Genomic DNA, 21,222 nt, shown 5'->3' with positions numbered 1-21,222 from the left:
CCTTTTAAAAGGTCCAGCTCCTTTACACACTGCTTATTAAAGAGTGCTCACCAGTTAAGAGAAGTCTGAGGATCAGCCTGGCGTTTTCCAGACAACCATTGTAAGCTTCGTACCTTAACATGCCGCGTGTTTAGCTGGGACTGCCATCTGAAAGGAGCAGTTCTCCTAAGCCAATTCCCAGAGCTGGGCATTTATAACTGAAAGACAATTTATTATTTACTTAAAAAAAAAAAGAAAAAAAATGAGACACACTTATTGAGAAAAAATTCAAGACACTTATTGTAAAACACTTACAGAAGTATCAAGTACATTATAAATAGCGTGAGAAAACCTCAGAGATGTCACTGCAGCCTGTATATCTATGATATAAACAAATGAACAAGAGGAATGCTGTGAACCTGGCCCTTGTAGACTGTGAAAACTGAAGATTATTCTTCATATTCAACTATTTTTCTTTCCCTTATTTTTTTTCCCCTCAGTTTACTGCCTTTTAGCACTTTTCCCCAGTAACTACAGTTTATTCTGGGCATCTGACAACACTGCTCCTGGTAGGAAAATTTCCTGACAAGACTGCTCCTGGTAGGAAAATTTCCCAACATTTCTACCTGAGACTGGTTCATATCCCCATCCCATATGGTCTATCTGCTATGGTGTGCAGAGGACCGCTCAGAAAAAGTGAAAATGTTCAGCCCAGGAATTCTTACAATTTCTGACATTACTGCAGCAGCCAGTATTAGCAGCTCTGAGAGGCTGAACTGGCCTTAGTTGTAAAGAAACACTTTGCAGACAGCCACACAAGTAAATGTCTTCTAACCCCAGAGATCAGGAACTGTGTGAATCTTCCAACTGAACTAACTTGCTATGTTATTTCTGTCACCAGAGGTTCAGGGGTCACTGAGTAGACATGACAAAATCATGAACACCAGAGACTGTTAGGAAACTATTTCACAAAACAAGAGCAATTTTCATTGTTTTTCTCACTGCTATAAAGCCAACAGACAGCAATTTTCTAGTGCCCGCATTGTGCCTTTTTTCTGTGCCTCATGCTGCAAAACTCAGCTATTAGGACACAGGTAATGGCCTGGCAACCTTTCTACACTGCTTCAGTTGCACTAGGAACTTGGATCTGTGTGACAAAAGGAGTTAATGTCTTCTCTCTAAATGATGATGCATAAACTGGACTCCACCCCAGCAAAACCACATGTGAACACACTCCAGCTGGTGACACACAGCTCTGCCAAGTCAGCTCAGGTCTTGACCCACACAATTAAGCTCATGTTGATGTTGATGGTTGCAGTAGAGCAGAGCTTAAGTGGAGACCATGCTTTCCTGATAACCCTCTGGCAATATTCAGTAGTGCCTGTGGCCCACCCTATGCTCCATTTGCTGCTCCTGGATCCAGCATGAGCCCATAGACATTTGTGGGAGGTGATGCACCTTTTCATGGAGCTAAAAGTGACCATCTGTGAAGTAGGCAGAAGAAATCTTTAACTCAGTGTTGTTGCCAGCACATTAATATAATGAAAGCACAGTCTCTGCTGCCTGTCTTTCTGTTCTAACATCGCAATAATATGTGTCAGGCCTGGAGGATGTTTCACAAAGCTCTGGAAAGGCTCATGAACACATCCACTTTGGGTCTTCTGAGCCTCTGTGTGATGCTGTTTCTCTTCAGAAGTCCAGTCACATTTGACACCCTGCCTTGCCTTTTTTGTCTTTTGGGAAATGTACTTACAGCTCTGTTGCTTTGGTTCATTAGTTCAAACAAAATCTTTGTCTAATTATTGACCTGAAAAGGAAATATTTCATCCCCAGCTGGGTGAAACAGAAATATAGACTGGGGAATGACTGCAAGCACTTCTCCTTTTTTTTTTCCTATCATCTATTTTTCCTTATTTAGTATTTTCACCTGAATTAGCTGATGCTGTGTAAATTAGGCTGCTGATTTCAGAGGCATTCCTTTACTGAGTGCGATGCTTTGTGAAATTGTCAGCTAAGCATTAATCATCATTTAGCCTGTCATTTTGTCTGTGTCTGACATATATTAAACTGTACCTCAGGATATACACATCTGGCTGTGACAGTAATTTGTTAATTGAATGTGACTTTTAATGAACTTTTCACCCAGCAGGCTATTCCAGGGATTTATGAACAACTGTATTTGTTACAAGTGCTTCTGTAATTTTTGGAAGCGAACATCGAACAAGAGTGTTGTGACTTCATGGCAGCTGCTACAGCCCACAGAGCTGCATGTCTTGTCCATTAATCCCCACAGGCATCAGATTCACCAAAGTTATGTCTGACTTTGTAAATGCAGATTCCTAATGGCAGGTGTTTTATAGCCACTCTCAAATGCATCTCCTGAACATGGCCATGCTTCACACCAGCCATCTCAGCGAGGGGCCGGCTCAGTGGCAGTGTCACCAGCCAGACTGGGCTTCCTTCTTCTCCATCCTTTGAAGAGCAGACTGCTGTCAATGGCACGGTGCATGTGATATGGGTGAGGCTGCCCGTGTGCCTGTGTTCCCCATGGCAGTAACTTGGGAGCAGCTCATTTTCCCTTGGAAACCAGAAACAGCCTTCAAAGGGTAGCATAAATTTTTCATACAAAAGAAGTAAGGATGGCCAAAATGGTAGGACACCAATCCACTGTGTGTATACCTGGGATGCAAAAAAACAACTTTATAGTGGGAAAAACCCTTTCCTTATTATTTGGTTCTGTTTATAATAGGGATTTGTTTGTAACAATTAGTTCAAGAGATACTTCTTTCTTTAACTCAATTTCTGATTGCCATTGTATATATTTCTTTGGAAGAACTGGAGATCAAACACAGAACAGGATGAGGGAAGCTTTGGAAATTAGCTATGTATACAGAGACTTGGCAAAAACATTAACAGATGCAAAAGAAAACTAAAAAAAAAGAAAGAAAATAATCTAAATGAAGGCAACACACAATATGAATATGAAAAGAGAACAGTTTGGAAATGGAAATACAGCACACTTGGAATTAATGTAGACTCTTTCTAGGCCTGGCGTGATTCATGTAGTGCCAACAGGCTGTACAATTTGCATCAGTATCTATGTTTCAATACAATTTTGTAACCAGGCTATTTAAATCCTCTGAGGCTTTTATGAATTCATGTGCAAGCCTGGACATAAGGAGGGGCAGGAGGCAGGAACTGGATATCTGCAAGGCACATCACACATGCAACCTGTCAGGGCCAACTCCGGGCTGAAAAAGCAGCATCTCTGTTCAAACCCTGGCTTTGTCATTCTGATGCACACACACATTTCAGCAGCAGATCCTCTGGGCAATGTAATCTTCTCCCTTCTCTTTAGAGTGCTTAAACTTGAAGTGCATTTAGAGCTGTCAGTTCTGTCTGAGGTCGCAGCAAGGCATGATGCTTAATGCTGTATCGCAGCCGACAGTTTCCATGTATATGGATGCATGCATGTAATCAATCTCATTAACCAGAAGCTTGATTTTTGCTTCACACTTCCTCTCAACTTCTGTGGAGTTTACTCTTGCTTTGTGCTAATTCAGAGGCCAGTTGCTGGCAGCCAGCATGTTGGAGGCCCCTGTCCTGCTTTTGGATCAATGTGAGGGTATGATGGTAACAAGAACAAGATCTGTCATTTAGAGTAAGTGTGCTATGCAAATTAGGGTGGCCTCTATGCAGTGCTCATGCTGCTGCTATTTTAATGGAAAAACTGGTAAATAAAAAAACTAGTATTCCTAGTGAACATCTTTCCCAACTAACATTTTCTCTGAGAAGATTTCTGAATGTCTCCAGAGTCTGAGCTTTCCACAAGAAAAGACCACAGGTATTAAAGCTGCAAGAAGCTGAGACACAGATGATGCTCTTGCTTTTCTGTTTCTGTACCCTATTATAAGCCTTGTTGTTTTGGGTCATTTATTAGAGGCCTTATATATATAAAGAACTGGTCATCTCAATTTTTGTGTTTAATTGCACCTGATAAATATTTCTCCCATAATTTGCACTTTTTTACCCATTTATGATTTTTTCTACTTTATTATCTCATTATGTGGGCAAAGTGTCATTTCATAATGTGTGGCATAGAACAAGTACTTCTTTTTATTTGTTTTAAACACAGTGCCTAAGGATTTCATTCAGTGACTCTTGTTTTGTGAGACAGAAGTTGAATCTGGATGACTTTCTTTAATATCCTGTGATGGACCTTTATTAATCCTTTTAATCTCAAGGTAATTGAGACTCCTTATAAAAGTCTTCACAGTTCTTTCCTGAAAGACCTAGACAGAAGCATTAATGAAATAGAAAAGTTTTTATAAATTGGATCATTTAGATACGAAGGAGCTTGATGAAGCCTCCAGGAGATGGGAGAAGGCACAGCTTCCTCATAAGAATTATACAATAGAATCATACAATAGGATCACAGAAACATTTAGGTTGGAAAAGACCTTTGAGATCATCGAGTCAGCCATTAACCTAGCCCTGCCAAGTGCACCAGTAAAGTGTGTCCCTAAGCACCACATCTAAACATCTTTTAAACACCTCCAAGGGATAGGGACACAACCACTTTCCTGGGCATCTTCTTTCAATGCTGAACAACCCAATTGATGAAAGAAGTTTTCCTGATGTCCAATCTAAATCTTACTAGTGCAGCTTGAGACCATTTTCTCTCATCCTACTGCTTGTTACCTGGGAGAAAAGGTCAAACTCCACACGGCTACACCCTACATTTACAGTTCCCCTGAGCCTCCTTTTCTCCAGGCTGAACAACTCCAGCTCCTTCAGCTACTCCTCACAGGACTTGTGCTCCAGAATTTTACCAGCTCCATTGCCCTTCTCTGGACACACTCCAGCATCTCAATGTCTTTCTTGCAGTGAGAGGCCCAGAACTGAGCACAGAATTTGAGGTGTGGCCTCATCAGTGCTGAGTACAGGGAGACAATCAATGCCCTGGTGCTTCTGGCCAAACTATTGCTGATACAGGCCAGGAGGGTATTAGTTCAGAGTTATTCATATGCCAAGTGATACTATTTTTTAGGTTATTTTTAAGTGGATTGTCTCAAATACAAATACCCTCTGGAGCCTTGCTCAAGATTTTGCACCTATTTGGCTGAGTTAAAAAAGTATTTGAATAGCAAATTTACCTCAAACTTAGTGGGACAGTTGTTCAATACCTGACCTCTCAAGATACTCAGAGGTGAACAGGACTCAGGCAAGCTGATTTTATTATCCATTTTTTTTTATAAGCTTTTTTTTCTTCCTTCCAGCCATTCAAAATGGGATAACTCTGCAGATCTGATTTTTGTAAAGAAAGTGGATGGATATGAATGTCTCCAAGCTTTTTCATAGAGAAACTGCAAAAAAAGAGTTGCATTAGCATCTCTTTCATGGCTTTTTGTGATCCTCCTACTCCTTGTTAATCCTTCAGCTCTGCAGAACTTCCTAGTTTTTGTGGTCTAAGGTTTTATGAGTAACTTTTATACTTGCCTTTAGCAAGTTGTTCTACAAACTCTTCATTTATATTTTTAAGCCTAATTTGATTAGGTTTTGGATCTGTGTAAGCTTCCTTGCTTGCACATAACTTCTGCTTCTGGAAAAATGTCTCTAACCTTCAGATAAAATCTCTTCTATTTAAAATCTCTTCTATTTGTCATCTTATTTAAGAATCTTTCTCTCTCTTTTTTTTTTTTTTTCCCCCAAGGAATCTTGATTTATTTTGCACCTTTTAAGTTGATGCTTTTAAGAAGTCCAAAATCTCAGCTTCCTAAAATCAGTTCTCTAGCAGAAGGGAGAGAGTTCAGAAGCCTTTCCTATGGCAAGATTCTGTCTCCAGCTTAAAGGGCAGCTTCAGCCTCTGATACATTGCTACATCCAGTACCACAGCTGCTCAGATCCTGTGAAAACCCAACTCAACAAAGTTCTATCCCAGGGAAGGGCCAATAGCAGGAAGTTTTCTGCATGGCCCACCCACTGAGGTGGCCTACAGAGAAGGATGGTGCCCCTGCAGCTCCCCATGCTCCCCAGATGTAATCGCCTTCCCCTCCTGTGCCCACTGCAGAGAGCAAGACAGTCATAGAAGTCTGAATTTTGTTTTTGTTTCATTTTTACTTTATTATGTCCTGTTTATCTTTAAAATTTTAGATGCTAAGTGGAACATGGAGCATGGTCACAGGACTAGCAAGGATCTGGGCCACTGACTTCGTTCCCTGTCTTCTTGGCACCACAGTAAACCATAATCTCCTTCATAAATTTCCCAACTGGAATTCAAAAGCAGTCGTCTACAATATTTTCCTCACTGGTTTGTTTCCTGTGACAGCAATTGATTTCATTAGAAGCGTCTTTGGGAATCTGAAACTCCCAACAATAAGTACAATATAATATAAAGAAAGATAGGTTTGGCATGAATATTATTAAAGTACACTATGATTTTTTTCCTAATCCTGCAGATATTTGAAAATACAGAAATTGCACAGGGCTACAATATGAAAATATTCTCAGCAAGACTTACAAATACAAAATCTCTTTTTCAAGTGACTGATCTTGCTACAAGAAAGGAGAAATTAAAATAAAGAAATGGTTTTATTACAAAGAAATGAAAGAGATAGCCAGTTATGGCTCTAAGTAGGGAAGCTCCACATTTCTGTCAAGGCATGCCCAGAGCAGAAAATAAGTTGATCCCAGCTGCTTCAAAGCAGTTTTCCACTGCTGAACACCACTAAGGTATCTGATTCACTCCTTTGCAGTGACTGATTTTTCTCTCAGTGCCACACTGGGAACACACACATCCCTGAAGAACTTGTTGTCATGGAATAATCATCTCACTCCTAGGCATCAGTGGCTCCTCCAGGCGCTCGTGTTGGATCTGATTCAGAGCAGGTGTCTGCAGGGCTCCACTCCAAACCCCACGCATGAAGTCCCACCTGCACAGAGCATATGCCAGTCGCATCAGGAAAGGTGAGGAGCATCTCCTGCTACCTCACAACTCCTACCACTGCCTCAGCCTGAAGGAAGACATGGCTTGGTTCTCCCTCAGAAGACATATAGGTGGGCTAGAAGGATGTCAAGGCCTTCACATTACCAAGCTAAGTGCAGGGCAGGACCTTGGCACTAATACCTGTGTATTCTCCTTAGCTCACGTGTTCTCACACAAAGAAAGCCCTGAAGGTGACCAGCACACTGGATTTCAGTTTCTGCTGAATGTAAATCTATAGTACAAATATTAACTTTGTGAGAGAATAACTGCAGAACCATTCTTCTGAATAAACCCTCCTTATAAGCCGGAAAAGGAAAGACACCTACCAGTTATTTTTGTCATTAAGCTAAAAATAGTAGTCATAAGAGGATTTTTTAAGAGAAATCAAGCCATCTGCCCAAATAATGAAATGAATTGCAAAGAAACTAATCATTAAAGGAGATACAGCAAATTATATTACAAGAAAAATATTTTAGAGGGAGTGTTGGCAGGACTCCAAACTACAGCTCTAGTACCTTAAGAGGACATTTGGAAAGATCTAATAAAAATGCAACATAATCAACCAATTTTAAGCCATCACCTGAGTTATTTGCTGTTTAAAGTTCCCATTGTAAATAGGATTACTTTAACAACATGGCTTAAATAATGTTAAAAATAGATCCTAAGTATTCTAGGTCACGCCAGAAATATGTAAGAAATAAAACCAAGGGATTTCAGATTCATGAAAGCCAACCTCATTTTCAAAATGGAGTAAAATTCTAATTCTCTGTTTCTCTTTATTTGTTATCATAAATAAATATAATTAAAAGCTTGACATGGTTTGTAGGGTAAACACTGAGAAGCACAGGTAAGATACTCACCTTTGTCTGCATTTGTCCAGTTCTCAGAATATAAATGGAATGTTTCTGAGTAAAAATGGAAAATCTCTGTGCAGATTCTCTTTTCATTTGGCTCTGACTGGATATAGGGAAACAGCTGGATGAAGTCTCATATGTATATGTATATAGATTGATAGATCATAGTGTGATTTTCAAAACTGTTTAAAGTGATTTCAAAATAGATAATCTAGAGTCCTTTTGGTACAGTTTTAAAAAATAAAAAAACAACCAATGAATCTATGCTATGCTCAAAATGTCTAGATCTTTTAAAAAGCTTTCAAAGCCAGTTTGGTATCATGTGGTAGAATATGACTGAAGATGTTAATTTTGTGTTGCCACTGAACACAGTCTTTAAGACAGAGAACTTGCAGCACTCTTCACAGGGCATTATTTTAAGAGGAAAACGGCAAAGACTGCTGATTCCAGGCCAAGGCTGGGTTTTTCCAAACTCCTGCACGAAGGCATGTCCCAGAGGCCAGCAGCCTTGACAGAGGCGTGCAGCTGCACCACGGCCTCTCCCTGTGCGACGTAACAAGGCTCGGAGCCAAAAAGGGTCACATATGGCTGCATCCAGGTGCCAACTTTTTGTCACACGCTCGCTGCTTGCGTCGGGCAGGAGTGGGAGGATGTCCTGTGTCATTTTGCTGGTGCAGTTTGAGGGACTGCAGCCAAAAAGAGGAGAAAGACGAGGGAGTAAAGTCAGCAAAGCTCCAGGTAAGAGCTGTTTCCCTATTGTTTTCAGGGCACCGGGACCTGCTCCTTCCCCCCCATCAGTTTGCAGCGGGGCAGCTCTGTGCGCTGTGAGGACCGCGGGGCACAGGGACCCTCGGCAGGTGCGTCCCTCCGCGCTGGCTGCCGGGGACGGGGTGTCCCAGCCCGGTCCCCTCTCCCGGCGGCAGCGGCAGCCTGAGCCAGCCCTGCTCGGTGTTTTGGGGATTGGTGCCCCACGCCGGCCACCTCCGGGCCTGGCAGTCCCCGGCGCCCGGCCCCCGCGCTGCTCCCGCCGGGACGGGCTGTGGGGACGGGCACGCCGGGGGGGCGGGCACGGCTTCCCGCCGCCTCCCGGCGCGGCACCCCGGCACCACATCCCGCCGCCCCCGGGCACGGCCGCGGCTCCCGGCGCAGCGCCATCCGAGGGCAGGGACCTGCGGCGCCGGGTGAGGGCGGCGGCGGCGGCCGGGGGAAGCCGGGGACGGGCGGGGGGCGAGAGGCGCGGGCGGGTCCCGCTCCGCCCGGGCCGTGGCTGCCGGGGTTGGGTCGGCCGCCCGGGCCGGCTGCCGGCCGGGAACATCCCGCAGGAGCGGTGGGATCGCGGGAGGGGCCGCCCGCCCTGCGCCCGCAAACCGGAGCGTTCGCGGCAATGCGGAGTGCCCAGGTACCGTGCGCGTCCGTCCCGGCCCTGGGCAGCCCTTCGGGCATCGAAGGGAACAGGGAGAAGTTTGGAGCAGAGGGCGGGCGAGGAGCGGTGAAGCTGCTGGGGAGGGTGGTCCTGCAGACGTGATGTCCCGTGGCCGACCACCGCGTCCCAGGCGTTCTTCGGGACAGGTCACGGGCGATCTGCCTGTGCCTCCCTGCCCTGGCTGCTTGCGGACTGACCAGGTTCAATGTTTCTTAGCGCCAGGTATTATTAACCTTTCGGGGAAGCCGCTAATCAGTGTCATACATAGGCTGCCTCTCATCGGGAAGGAAACTGAAATGACTTTTTCTCCGGCAGAAAAGCAATCAGAAGTGCGCCGGGTGCGATTTTTAAGCACGTCTCCTTCCTGTAATTATGTTTATATGGTCAAATTAGTCAGTGATGACAACACGAAGGCTAGAGAGTAATTTACTGCTTAGGTATATTACAACACATATTTGAAACATAACCGTTGTGCATGAAGTCCATAATTTAAGTTCCACGACACGATAATGAACAACTAACATGGAGTTTGTGGATGCAAAATATATTCCTAGAAGACCAGTTAAAATACATCACCAACTTTCAGCTTTCTGTGTTTGCAAGGAATGTCCTTGGATTTAGATCACATGCAAGGCAGGATTTTTTCTTTCTTTCTGTTTGCCACAGAGTGTTCCTTAATCCAGTTATAAATGATGCATCTTAGCAGTTGTTGAAGTTATTTGTGGACTTTGCAGAGCAGGCAACTGTTTTTAGCAAAGAGAGAAGTAAAAGAGTATTAAAAATTGCTGAAGCAATGGTTAAAATTACTGTGTACCTTTGGGGGCATTGTGGTTAGGATTGGTTAATGTGGAAATACACAGGGCATATTGACTTATACTGTATAACTTCATCACCTTCTGTATCTAGGGAAAAAAAACATTTATTGATAAAAGTTTGATCAAAACAGAGACCTTAAAAACAGCTGAAGGAAAGACAATGTCACTTTGTTTACCTTTTCTGACTGAGGAAGTCATGGGAATGAGAATGGTCTGAGTTACTGAGTTTTTTTGTTTCAGCTTATAATATTCTCTTTGAAGTTTGGAACTTGAATATGCATGCCAGGATGGTTTTGAAATATTACATTGTGTTTGATAGCAAATACTTGCAAATTTAAGTAAGATAATTTGAAACTTAACTATAAATACATAACTTCTAAAAGTACACACTTTATTGTACTATGAGAGTGAAGGTTTAGTTCTGTACTTTAGTTTTGTAATGCATCCTGTTGGAACAGAGACCAGTGTCTTTTCTTTTTTTCTTTTTCTTTTTTTTTAATTAGATGTGTCATGAGAGTTACAACTTAAGGCAAAACAGCATAACACATCAGTATGCTGCAAAAATATGCATGAACTTGAAATTCACAACAAATGTAAAAAATATTGATACAAGTCATGAAATGCAGAGAAACTTAGTCAGGTCATATTGTTAATCTGTGTGAAAGTGCAAAACTGTTCCCTTGTGTCCATTCAGTGACTACCCTGTTAACAAATAATATTTTCTGTTGGTATACTGATATACTGATGAGGGTTTTTAATGAGCCGTTCAGAACGTAACTGTTTCCTTCAGTTTCTAAAACCTGGGGTGGAAAATCTGTGAGGAATCATTTGTACAGTTGTCTCCACCAGCTCAAGATCATATGTTCCCTGAACTCCTGCTGGCCTTTTTGCTGTACTTTGTTGATTTCTCCTCCTGGTGAAAATGCCTCAGGACCACGCTGAGTTCTCTGGGCGTGGCTTCATCTTGACTGGCTTTGGGGGGAAAGTGAGGGACATTGGTGTGTTCTCTCCACTTCTTGATGTCCAAAGAACCTCTGTGCATTGCAGCTTCTCCCTAGAGTACACCTCATTCTCTCAAATAGTTTTGTGAGCAGTGGAACAGTTCAGGATTTTGGATTTATACTTTGCACTCTGTGGCATCCAGACTGGCCACTCAGACCCATGGGATCACACCCACCACTGAAAGGGGAGAATTACAAAAATAAATCCAAGTGATCTTGTCTGGTAGAAGTATTTAGACAGTCAAACATCTGTGTTAGAAAGGATTAAGATTCTGGCATTTGCGTTTTTACAAGGGGATCATCCTGATTTTCATTGCAGCCTAAGAGTGTGGGTTAGCAGAAATCCTAGAAAGTCAGAAATGGTGATCTGTTTGTGAAAAGCTCCCAAATCTGGCTTTCCTCACGTGAAATAATGTCTTCTGTACTTGACTTAAAAATTCTGGTTTTAGAAGTTTTTCCCATTTTAGATTTATGTTTGTTATTTCTTCCCTTCTGCCCTGACTATATTAATTTCAGCCTGGTTTTCTAAGTAGATGAAGCTGAAACAATAATGCTGTCTGACTGATAGCTCCCCTCATTGCCTTGGTGTATTTTGTTTACCCTTGGGGATTAATTTCTGCCAATATAAGCAGAAGAGCAGAGATTTCAAAGTGATGAAATTTTACAAACCTCAAGGCTTCTGGTGGCCAGGGAGATGAGGGAGATGAGGTTGATGCCTCCACTGAAGGAAGCACTTTAGCAAGAATTCAGCTTAATAGATATCAGAAAATTTGTATAGGTGCTCCATAGGAGCTGAGCTTTATAACTTCTGCTGCTCAAGGCTTGGTGATTATATTTTTCAATTTCTTTGCTCTATGGGAGTGCACAGTTTTGGAAGTTTTGATTGTGCCTTTTTTTCTCCATAGTCCTCTCAAAACAAGCTCAGTAGGTCTGAGATGTTTCTGATAATGAGCTATGAATACAAACACTGTCGTTCCTTGACTTCATAAGCTGATGTTTTGCTTTCCTTGTCCATAATTTAATACTTCTTGATACAGGGTTGATTGCCAGTGGTGCAATGATTTTCTTTGTTTTCTTGACTCAGTGCAAACACTCGATTACTGTGGTCACAGTAAAGCCTAGCTTCTTCCACAATCAGTTTCTCTCAATTGCTTACAAGTTTTTGATTAGACTTTAATTTGCTTCCTACTGCCACTGCTGTTTCTTCTGGTTAAGGCTGCATCTGAACGTCCTCTTCTGTTTTTTCTGCACAGCAGGATGCTGTAACACTCTCCCTGTGTCATGAGAAGGATAATGGAGGAGAAATACGAAAAGGTGTTGTGAATTTATCTAGCAAGACCTTTATGAATGCATGTGCTTTTATTGACTTTTAAGTGGTGGTTTTTGTTCTGATTATTTGTTTTGTTACACAACTGAGGAGCTGTGTTTATGGGTAATTGCCCATTTTCTCCTTTCTTGTCTTGCCAACATTAATAGCATCACAATACTTGTGTGTCTTTTCTCTTTCATTATCTCCCTGAATTACTGTGGGTAGGTTTTTATGAGGTGGTTGGTGTTTTTTTTGATTTTTTTTTTATTCTTTAGAAAGATTTAATAGTGTATCAAGTTGATTTGCTAGCTTTTTTCCTGCTGTAGAAATTGTATCAACTGGCCTTGCTCTCTGGGCATGAATGTACATATATAAATAATAAAGTGCTCACTGGATAATGTTGATTTCTTTGAAAATATTTTTCTGCATTTACATTGCACAAAGCTCTCCTCTACATCTTTTACAATCATTTATATACATTAAAGCCTTCATTCCCCACTAAAGACAGAGCACCACCATGTTTGTATAGCAATTCCATTTGACTTTTTCTCTTTTGATATTACCAAGAGGAAGGACGAGGTGCACAGTGATGTCTTTTTTCCTGGGAACAAGCACAAACACTTATGTGGGGTCTTGCCCCGCCTCATCCCCTTGCACTTGGCCAAACATCCCTCCCTACTGCAAGGACCTGGCATCCTGGCAGCCCCACATGGCTCTCCCTGTGCTCCAGGTAGCTGCCACCCCACAGCCTGGGCTGGGTGCCTCCCAGCTGGTGTCAGAGACAACTCCCACAGCAGTTTCTCACCAGTGGTTGCATCGCTCCCAGAAACGCGGGATGTAGCATCCTACATAGGTGCTACCCAGTCTGCTTCGCTTCAGATGTATCCAAGGGATGGATCTGAAAGCTCTGCCAGTGGAACTGTTTAACTTGTGCTGTGGTGAAAGATTGGGTAGGATGTGCAAACTTGTGCCCTTACCTTGGCAGGGCAGAGAAGGGCAGTGACATCCTGCAGAGAGGGAGAGTGGCCTCTGCCCAGAGACCAGGGGGAGGGCTGGGGTGGGCTGGCAGCAGGAGTCCTTTGCATGTTTTAGCTGTGGCTAAGGCAACATGTCTGACTGCAGCCAAAAAAAACAGTCAGCAAAGGGAGGTGATGATTTTACCAGGGTCAAGTTTGCACTGTATGTGGGGAGACAGACCTTGAGCAGCCTTGGGGTGCACCCAGGCTAAAGCACTTTGACAGAAGTATTTCAGCTGGCTTCCCTGAGCACAAAAAGCACTGAATATATGCAGCAGAGGTTCTGCATGTCTTTGCTTTGGTATGTGGCCCACATCTTACTGTGCTGAAGCCAGAGGTAGGGGCAGTTTCTGTGCTGGGTTGTGCTGCAAGGATGCAGCTCTGAATGAAAAATATTCAATTTTCTGTGTCTCTAGGAAGATCCCAGAAAAACAGTTGCAGATCAGGGGGAAGTTGCTTTTTTCTTTTTGCTGCTTTTTCTTTTAATCTACAGATTAAGCAGTATTTACTACATATATAATAATAGCAAAGCTGTCTGTTGTCTTTCCCCATCCTGCCCACATATTCCAATCAACAGAGGAAGGTGAACTGGGTTTACAGTACACAGTGATGTTTATACTTGCAGTTCTGAATACCTGCTGAGGCAGAACAGAGGGAGTAATTTATACTGCTTTCCAGCCCCCATGGACAAATGGGTAGCCATTTATTTTAGCCTTTTTCAATTACCTTTGCAACCAATTCACAGCTTTTTTTTGGAAATCCAGATGTTTGTCTATAGGCTCCTGAGCAACCTGGAACTCTGATTAGTAATGCAGTTTTGGAGTTGTTGAAATGCCCTTGGAAGATGTGCAGCATTCAACACCACACAGCTTGGTGTTCTGTCTGTATAAAGTTCTGCCCTTTGCTCAGGCTCAATGTCTCTTTTAAGTTTTGTTTTGCCTACTTTGGAGTCTTGTGTCATTTGTATCTTTCAGCCAAGCACCTGACCCATCGATATTTTATGTCTTCTTCATTACAAGGTACCTTGGTCTTGCTCAGACAGATGCAGAAGCATTGGCAGCTCTTAAATATTTCATACAAACTGATGAAAGTGCTCTGTGGTATTTCACTGAGTGATGACAAAGACATTGTCATTGAGATGATTCTGTACCCTTCCTCTACCTCATCAAAAATAGCTTTAGTTCCTGGGCAATACATGGTATGCTTTCTTCAGAAGCAATTTCTCTCTACCAAGGTGGATTTTATAGTCTTTAATTAAGGAAATTTCCATTAAATAGGGTTGCTAAGGTTTGTCCTGGAAGTATACCTTGGTATGTCTGTTCCATGTCTTGTGGATGATGTTTGTTTGGGTAAGAGGACTAAAGGAAATTGAAGATGGGAAGATGATACCTAGAAATTCTGTCTCTGAGTGGACAAGCATTTCTGAAAATAATGTTTGAACTAGAATTTCCCCCATAGTACCAAGTAGAAGGATATGGTTTGCCTGAAGTATACGTATTTCTCAGGACTTAGCCAGTTGTGAATAACATTGTTTGCTTTGGCAGATGACACAAAAAGTGTTAAGCAATCATATGGCACTTCATCTTGATTTAAGTCCACAATACAGTGGGAGTGCTGAAGTTTTTGTGCTGTTTGTATGAAGAGAAATTTTGAGGATTGGCTTTATATACTGCTCTGAAAAAAAAAAAAAGGATAGCCACCCTGGAATTGAGGAGCAGGGCAGACATCTGCAATTGTTGCCATTTCTTCCAGAGGATGGATGGGATGCTGCCACAGAGACAACTTGTGATGGGAAGATGCTGATTTAGCTGCAACCCTGCCTGTAGCACAGCTGTTGTTGTTCCCTGGACACAGGGAGTCAGATGTTGTGGCATCAGTGTAGTTCACCTTTCCTGTTTCCTTGCAAAACTGGATACACTCACCTCCAGGGAAGGAGCCATTTTCTAGAGTATCAAAAACATGATGGTCACAGCTGGAGCAGTTGCCCCGTGAGGAAAGGCTTAGGGAAAGGCTGGCTCAGTCTGGAAGAAGATGGCTCTGGAGCTGCTGACAGCAGGGAGGTACCACAGGGAGGGAGGAGCAAGCCAGAGAGGTTCAGATGGTGCACAAGGAAAAGAATCTGAGGAGGCAGAGGTGTGTGCTGCCCACAGTGGCTGTGGCAGTTCTGCTTGGGGAGTTCCAGCCCCAAGGCAGCACAGCTGTGATCAACCTCATCTGACCTTGGTGCTGGACCAGGGAATCCTGAGCCCCATCCAGAGTTGTCCCGTGACCCTGTCATTCCAAGCTCAAAGCTGAGCCTCTGAAAAGTTGCTGTGAAGCCTTTGTTAACCACCTATGCCTGAAAAACATGACTGGGAAGAGGAACCTTATTTAACAGACTGAAAGAAGGCTGGTTGACAGTACCTTTAATAAGAAATAACAAATAGATGCTAACAACAGCATAGTGGTTTGCAGTCCCTGCCTTAAAATATCTTGCTTATACAGTCTGCCTTAGATATGGTTAAATTCAGTGTTGTAAAACAACTTCTAAGTGTAGAACGTGATCTATTTCAGGCTTCAAGTCTAATTAAGTCTGCTGCAGCCTTTGTTCACTTAAGAAAAGCTTTCTCCATGGCACAATACAGTATAATAAAAATGCAAGGACTTCTGTAAACATGTTTTGCTAAAGCTTTAATGTGATAGTTATGTTCTGTGTTCAAAAATTAAACACTGATCCTACCACTTTCTTGGACATAGGCATCGTGTGCACTGGTGTGACTTTAAAAGAAAGGTCCCTAAGTGGGGATGGGGTCTTCTAATGTGGCTTGCTTGTTTTTTTTTCTTGGGAATGTCAGGTGTTAGAAATTCTGTTGTTACCACCCTTCTGATATTTTCTCTAAATTTCTTCTCAGAAGAGCTGTATTGCCGTGAAACCTTTTGGTAACAAAGGCTCCAGAGAAGACAGCCACTGACTAATCTATCATTAACACTGTGAGTTGCTTCTGTTTAACAAAAAAATACTAAAGAACCATGCCAAAAAGTAAACTATAAGCAATTGCTTCAACAATAGATAGAGTTTCATTTAAGCAAACATCAAGCAAAAAGCTCCTCTCCATGTTGTCAAAGCTGTTTCATAAGCAGTGATTGAACATGTGTTCCCTGAGTAACATAAAAGTGTTGGCATTAAGAAGCCAGTGGTGCTTTCAACTACTTCCCCTCTCTTCCCCATCATTACTCAGAAACTGTCACTAAAAGTGCTTGCTGTTTACCTCAGAGATCTTAAAAAAGCTTAAAAAGATGAGTGTGTGAGGGTTGGAGGAATATTTGTTTTCTTTCCCTTTGAACTTGCATTTGTTTGCTGGAAAAGCTAGAATTGTGGAAGGAATTAAATTGAATAAAAATAATTCTCAGCCAATTTCTAATGGAAGCAACCTATCATTGATGTGATTGGAAGCTCTCCACTTGAACATAGAAGGTATTTATCATAAGGCATGATGCTTTTAGGAGAAAGCATCACTGAAAAGGCAATGCTGGCTTTTTCTGTTCTGAATTGGTAGTTTTATTATTTACTGTTTGAAAAGAGAGTACATGCTGTCCACGCAGTTCCTTTTATTAATGAGTAACTCACTTTTATGTTCTTTCTCTCCTTCTGGATTCTCATTAGTTACAGGTAGCTGGAAGTAACACTCCAGAGTAAAACAGAATAAATTGGATGGTGTGTTTCTTGAACAGATTTCCCAAGAGACTCAGTGTGTTCTATTCCAGCAAGTTTTTAAGCTTAAAAAAAAAAAATTAGGATTATTATGATACTAATATTATTATACTGATTCATTTTGCTTTACTGAGTATTAAAATAATTCCAAATGGAAAACTACTTGCTGTAATCCCATTTAAGGAGATGCAATTTCTTGGGTTGAGTCAACTGTAATAATTCACACATCTTAGCATGGAAATTGAATGTTGTTACAGAAACTTAGTTATCTTGAAGGGATGTTATGAGACATTCAGCTGTATATTCATTGTGTTAATTAAGTGACTGGTTAACGATCCAGCCATTGTAGAGAGGTAAATTTTGTCATATAAAGGGAGAAGGAAGAAAGCTGGAGGCCTCTTTCATAGCAGTTGGTGGTCTACAGAATGTAGAAGAAAGCTGAACAAATCTATCCAGCTGATCAGTTTTGCACATCCACATGAAGTGATAACTGCCTCATGATTCTGACAACCAAAAAAGTCAAATAAAACTTCACACCTTAATGATTTTAAAAGTTGCTTGTTCTTTGGATTTTTGTAAAACCTAGAACCTGAAGTTCTATTGCTTAAAATTAAATAAATACTATGGAAGACCTGAAAGATGAGATTTAGAGATGCACCTTTTTTTTTTTTAATGAAGCTTTTTATGACTTAATGGCTTGATTAATCCTTAGTAGAAATATTAGCTATGCATTTTTTTCTAGGCATATATTTTGAGAGGGAATGTTTAAATTTTATTTTTTTATCTGTATCTTGGCCTCATTTCTGTACCTTTTCAGAATTTAGGAAAAAACATGTAAGATTAAAGGTGAATCAAAGCAAATTTTAAAAAGGTCAATTTTAATTTGAATGGCTCACTACCTCCCCACTCTCACCTCACCTCCCCACTCTCACCTCATGCTCACTCTCACCTCTCCTCCCAGTGCTGTTGCATTTGATTAAAGTCATCAAAAAGCTGGGATTTCCAGCCCAGGCCTTTCTGTATGGCTGCCTTTGGGTGCAGGATTGAGTGCATTTGTTACTGCTCTATTCCTGGTTGAGAACTGGAGAGCAGAGATAACAGCTGGCAGTGCTGTCTCCGGGGCAAAGGATGTCTCCCGTAATCCCAGTTTCCTTGTTCAGACTTCCCAGCGTCAGTGTTTCATGGGGGAGGAGAAGCGAGGCTGACAGCCCGAGCTGCCATCTGACAGGAGTCCCATTTGATGTACGGATGGCAGCAGATCCCTTGGTTGGGGCTGTGGCAGGGGAGGCACTCCAGCCTGCAGGCTTAGAAAAGCTGGAGCCCCTCAAAGGTGGAACATAATTACCATGTGAAGTCAAGCTGTTCCCAGAATGGGGATATTTGTTCAGATGTCTTACCAGGAGCTGGCAGGGGGATCTGGCTTCACTCCTCTTGTGCCAGTCTGAGCTGCTCCAGCAAGACAGCAGGTCCAGTCTCTTTATACAACTGAACAAAAGAGGTGCAGGGTCAGACCTCGTTCTGGTTTTGGGGCAAAGGCCTCGACAGCAGCACACATAGAGATGTGTTCTTTTGTTGGTGCATGTCTTTCTAAGGCTCCATCCCTTAAGTGAGAATGTAGCATTCAGAAGCATGAGGATAGATGGCTCATCACTAAATGGGATGTGATGAGGGGGAAGATGCTCAGCCTCAGGCAGCATGGGAGCTAAAAACAGCTCAGTGGTGTTGCGAGCTGTGTTTGCACAGTGCCAGCACAGCCACTGCTGAACTTGGGAGAGGCTGGAGATGTTCTGGAAATGTTCAGAGGAGCGAAATCCTCAGGGGGTCATAGCCCTGAAACTAAGGATAGAATATTATGGCTTGTTCTTGTCTGGTATCAGTATGGGAGTTTCAAAAATTGTTAAGAAAATAAGCATATGGACTATATAAAAGGCACATAAGCTTATTTGGGTGAGGAAAATAGATGATGTTGTTCTCCTTTTTACATCTCTTCAGAAAGTATCTTGGCATGTTTTCTGTAGATATGTGTCTCTGAATTTAGAGGGGGAGGATGAGGAGGAAGGGAAGCTGAGGTGAGGAGGAAGGAAAGCTGAGAAGGGAGCGCTGCTGGGATATGACAGAGTTTAGCACCAGTTTGTTTGCAAGTGGAAGATGCAGAGGACCTGCAGTGATGTGTTATATTGTTAATTATGTTTCAGCATAGCTCTGGAGTTGTAGATCCTAGGAGAAATGCCACTCTGAAAAAATAAGGCATTGAGAATTTGTTGGTGAACTGTAACATCTGAAATTATACTTCTCTAGAGAAAAATAGAGCTAAACATTCAACAAAAACTTATTGCAACTCCAATTTTAATGTTTAAACTGTGAACAAAATAACAGGAAACACTGACTAATAATTCTGTGGCGTCTGCTTTCTGGAGAAAATTGTGCCCTCATTTTCTAAATTAGAGGAACAAAAATAACAGGTTTTTTTTTTTTCCCCTCAGGTCATGCTGCACTTGATAATAAGTCACTAGTAAACAGCTCCTGAACTGTCTGTGCTTCTTGTCTTGGGTGTTGAGTTGGGGGCAGAGCTGAGGTGACAGAGCAGTGAGAGCTCAGGGAACAAGGTCTGTGGCACATGCAGAGGGCTTGAGGACCCTTGTCTGTGCACTTTGACAATGGGCATCAATGTTACTGAGCAGAGGCGTGAAATTAAAGGTCAGGATGGTTTTGTTTTGTAACCAAAACAGACAGGATGTCTATTGAGAATGGTGCCTGACTAAATGAATGTACTTTGGCAACAGCAGTTGCACCCAGGTGTCATCTCATCTTTTGGGGGCTGTGGCATGGTATGCCAATGAAGGTTACTTTTCTTCTTCAAGGTAGAGGACACTTTGAATACCATTTTAAATCTTGGGTGGCTCCATCCTCTATTAAAAAATGATGCTATAAAAATACCAAGGCTAGACTATTTCCTTTGGTCATAAATTTCCCATAGGAAAACTGCTCCATATTCAACAATTTAATGCTGGGGTTGGTACTGTTGCTTGGGTTTAATAGGGTTTATTAAAGTATCTTCATTATTCTGAAGAATAAAATTGTTTCAGTGATTTTGCACAATTTTGCACTGCATAAGCAGCACTGTTGTGGTGTGGTAAAGATTGTCTTATTTTTGTCTCCACAATTCAGGAAGAACTGGGACATTACAGTGTACTGCTGAAACTGTATATCCAGAAAAGATACTGGTAATCAAACACGAATATCTGCAGGAAAGGTCATCTTAGTTATCAGATGCATATGCCCTTTTCCCATCCACCAGCTTGCTGTTTTAATGGCTCTGGGGTGGCACAGATTTGTGACTAATCCTTGCGTTGAATCAGCAGTGCCTACTGAGATAATGCAGAATTGTTCAGAGCTTTAGAGGGATGGATGGTTCAAAATTAAAAACAAAACAACCAAGAAACAAAAAAAAACAAACAGATCAAAAGAGCTTTTCTATTACACTACCAAATTGATTACCTCTAATTCAGAAATTCATTTAAGCCATTCTTATTTTTCATAATTTGATCTTGAAGAAGCATTTTTACCATGTAACCCTGATTTTTTTCCATTTTTTTTTTTTTTTGCCCTGGAACTGAGTGGTGAGGGCAGCTATCCATTTAATCCAGAATGAGCTTCAACAAAGCCTACATGTGTGCGCTCACAGTACCTCCAGGCAGCATAGCAAGTGCCACCTTATCCAAGGATACAAACACCACTGGCTTTGGCCTCACACCTCCACCTCAGCTTGGTGGATTTGTGGCTATCTGTGGCCACAATTTCTGCTCATCTTTGGTCTTTACTTCAGCCTGATGATGAGTCATATCTTGCTGTCAGACTTGTTTTGTGCCACAGTCTAGGCTGTGGCACCTGAAAGATCCCCTCCACCGTGTGGTTTGGTGGCATGGATGGCTGTGGGGCATCCTGCATTGGCAGTGTTCTTCTGTGGCTGGAGGCCATCCTTCCTTTGGGGATCTTTGAGGTATGAGCTGCTTTTCTCATGAATCTCCAGCTTGTCCCTGCTAAAATGGGAAAACATTGCCTTCTTAGTTGTGACATGAAGCCTTCAAAGCACAGAATAGACAACTGTGTCACCAGGGAGGCTTCTTGAAAGACTGAGCTCATGTCCTC

At 42.1% G+C, this 21,222-nt stretch overlaps 1 protein-coding gene across 4 annotated transcripts in view; it reads left to right on the top strand.

Annotated features, from left to right (window-relative positions):
- Positions 1–8,444: 8,444 nt before the first annotated feature.
- Positions 8,445–21,222, top strand: part of PKIB (cAMP-dependent protein kinase inhibitor beta) — a 53,448-nt gene continuing 40,670 nt past the window's right edge. The window contains exons 1-2 of one of the 4 annotated variants that reach the window (XM_059842196.1): positions 8,540–8,556; positions 16,274–16,352. The gene's annotated coding sequence lies outside the window, so the exon portion shown is untranslated. Of the gene's footprint in view, positions 8,557–8,900; positions 9,000–9,071; positions 9,218–16,273; positions 16,353–21,222 lie in introns of those variants that run through there. The other 3 variants (XM_059842194.1, XM_059842195.1, XM_059842192.1) reach the window with 3 other exon arrangements.

Source organism: Haemorhous mexicanus, chromosome 3 (genome assembly GCF_027477595.1).
Source record: "Haemorhous mexicanus isolate bHaeMex1 chromosome 3, bHaeMex1.pri, whole genome shotgun sequence".
NCBI lineage: Eukaryota > Metazoa > Chordata > Aves > Passeriformes > Fringillidae > Haemorhous > Haemorhous mexicanus.
Note: the sequence above shows the minus strand (reverse complement) of the source record. Positions and strands in the feature narration are given on the sequence as shown.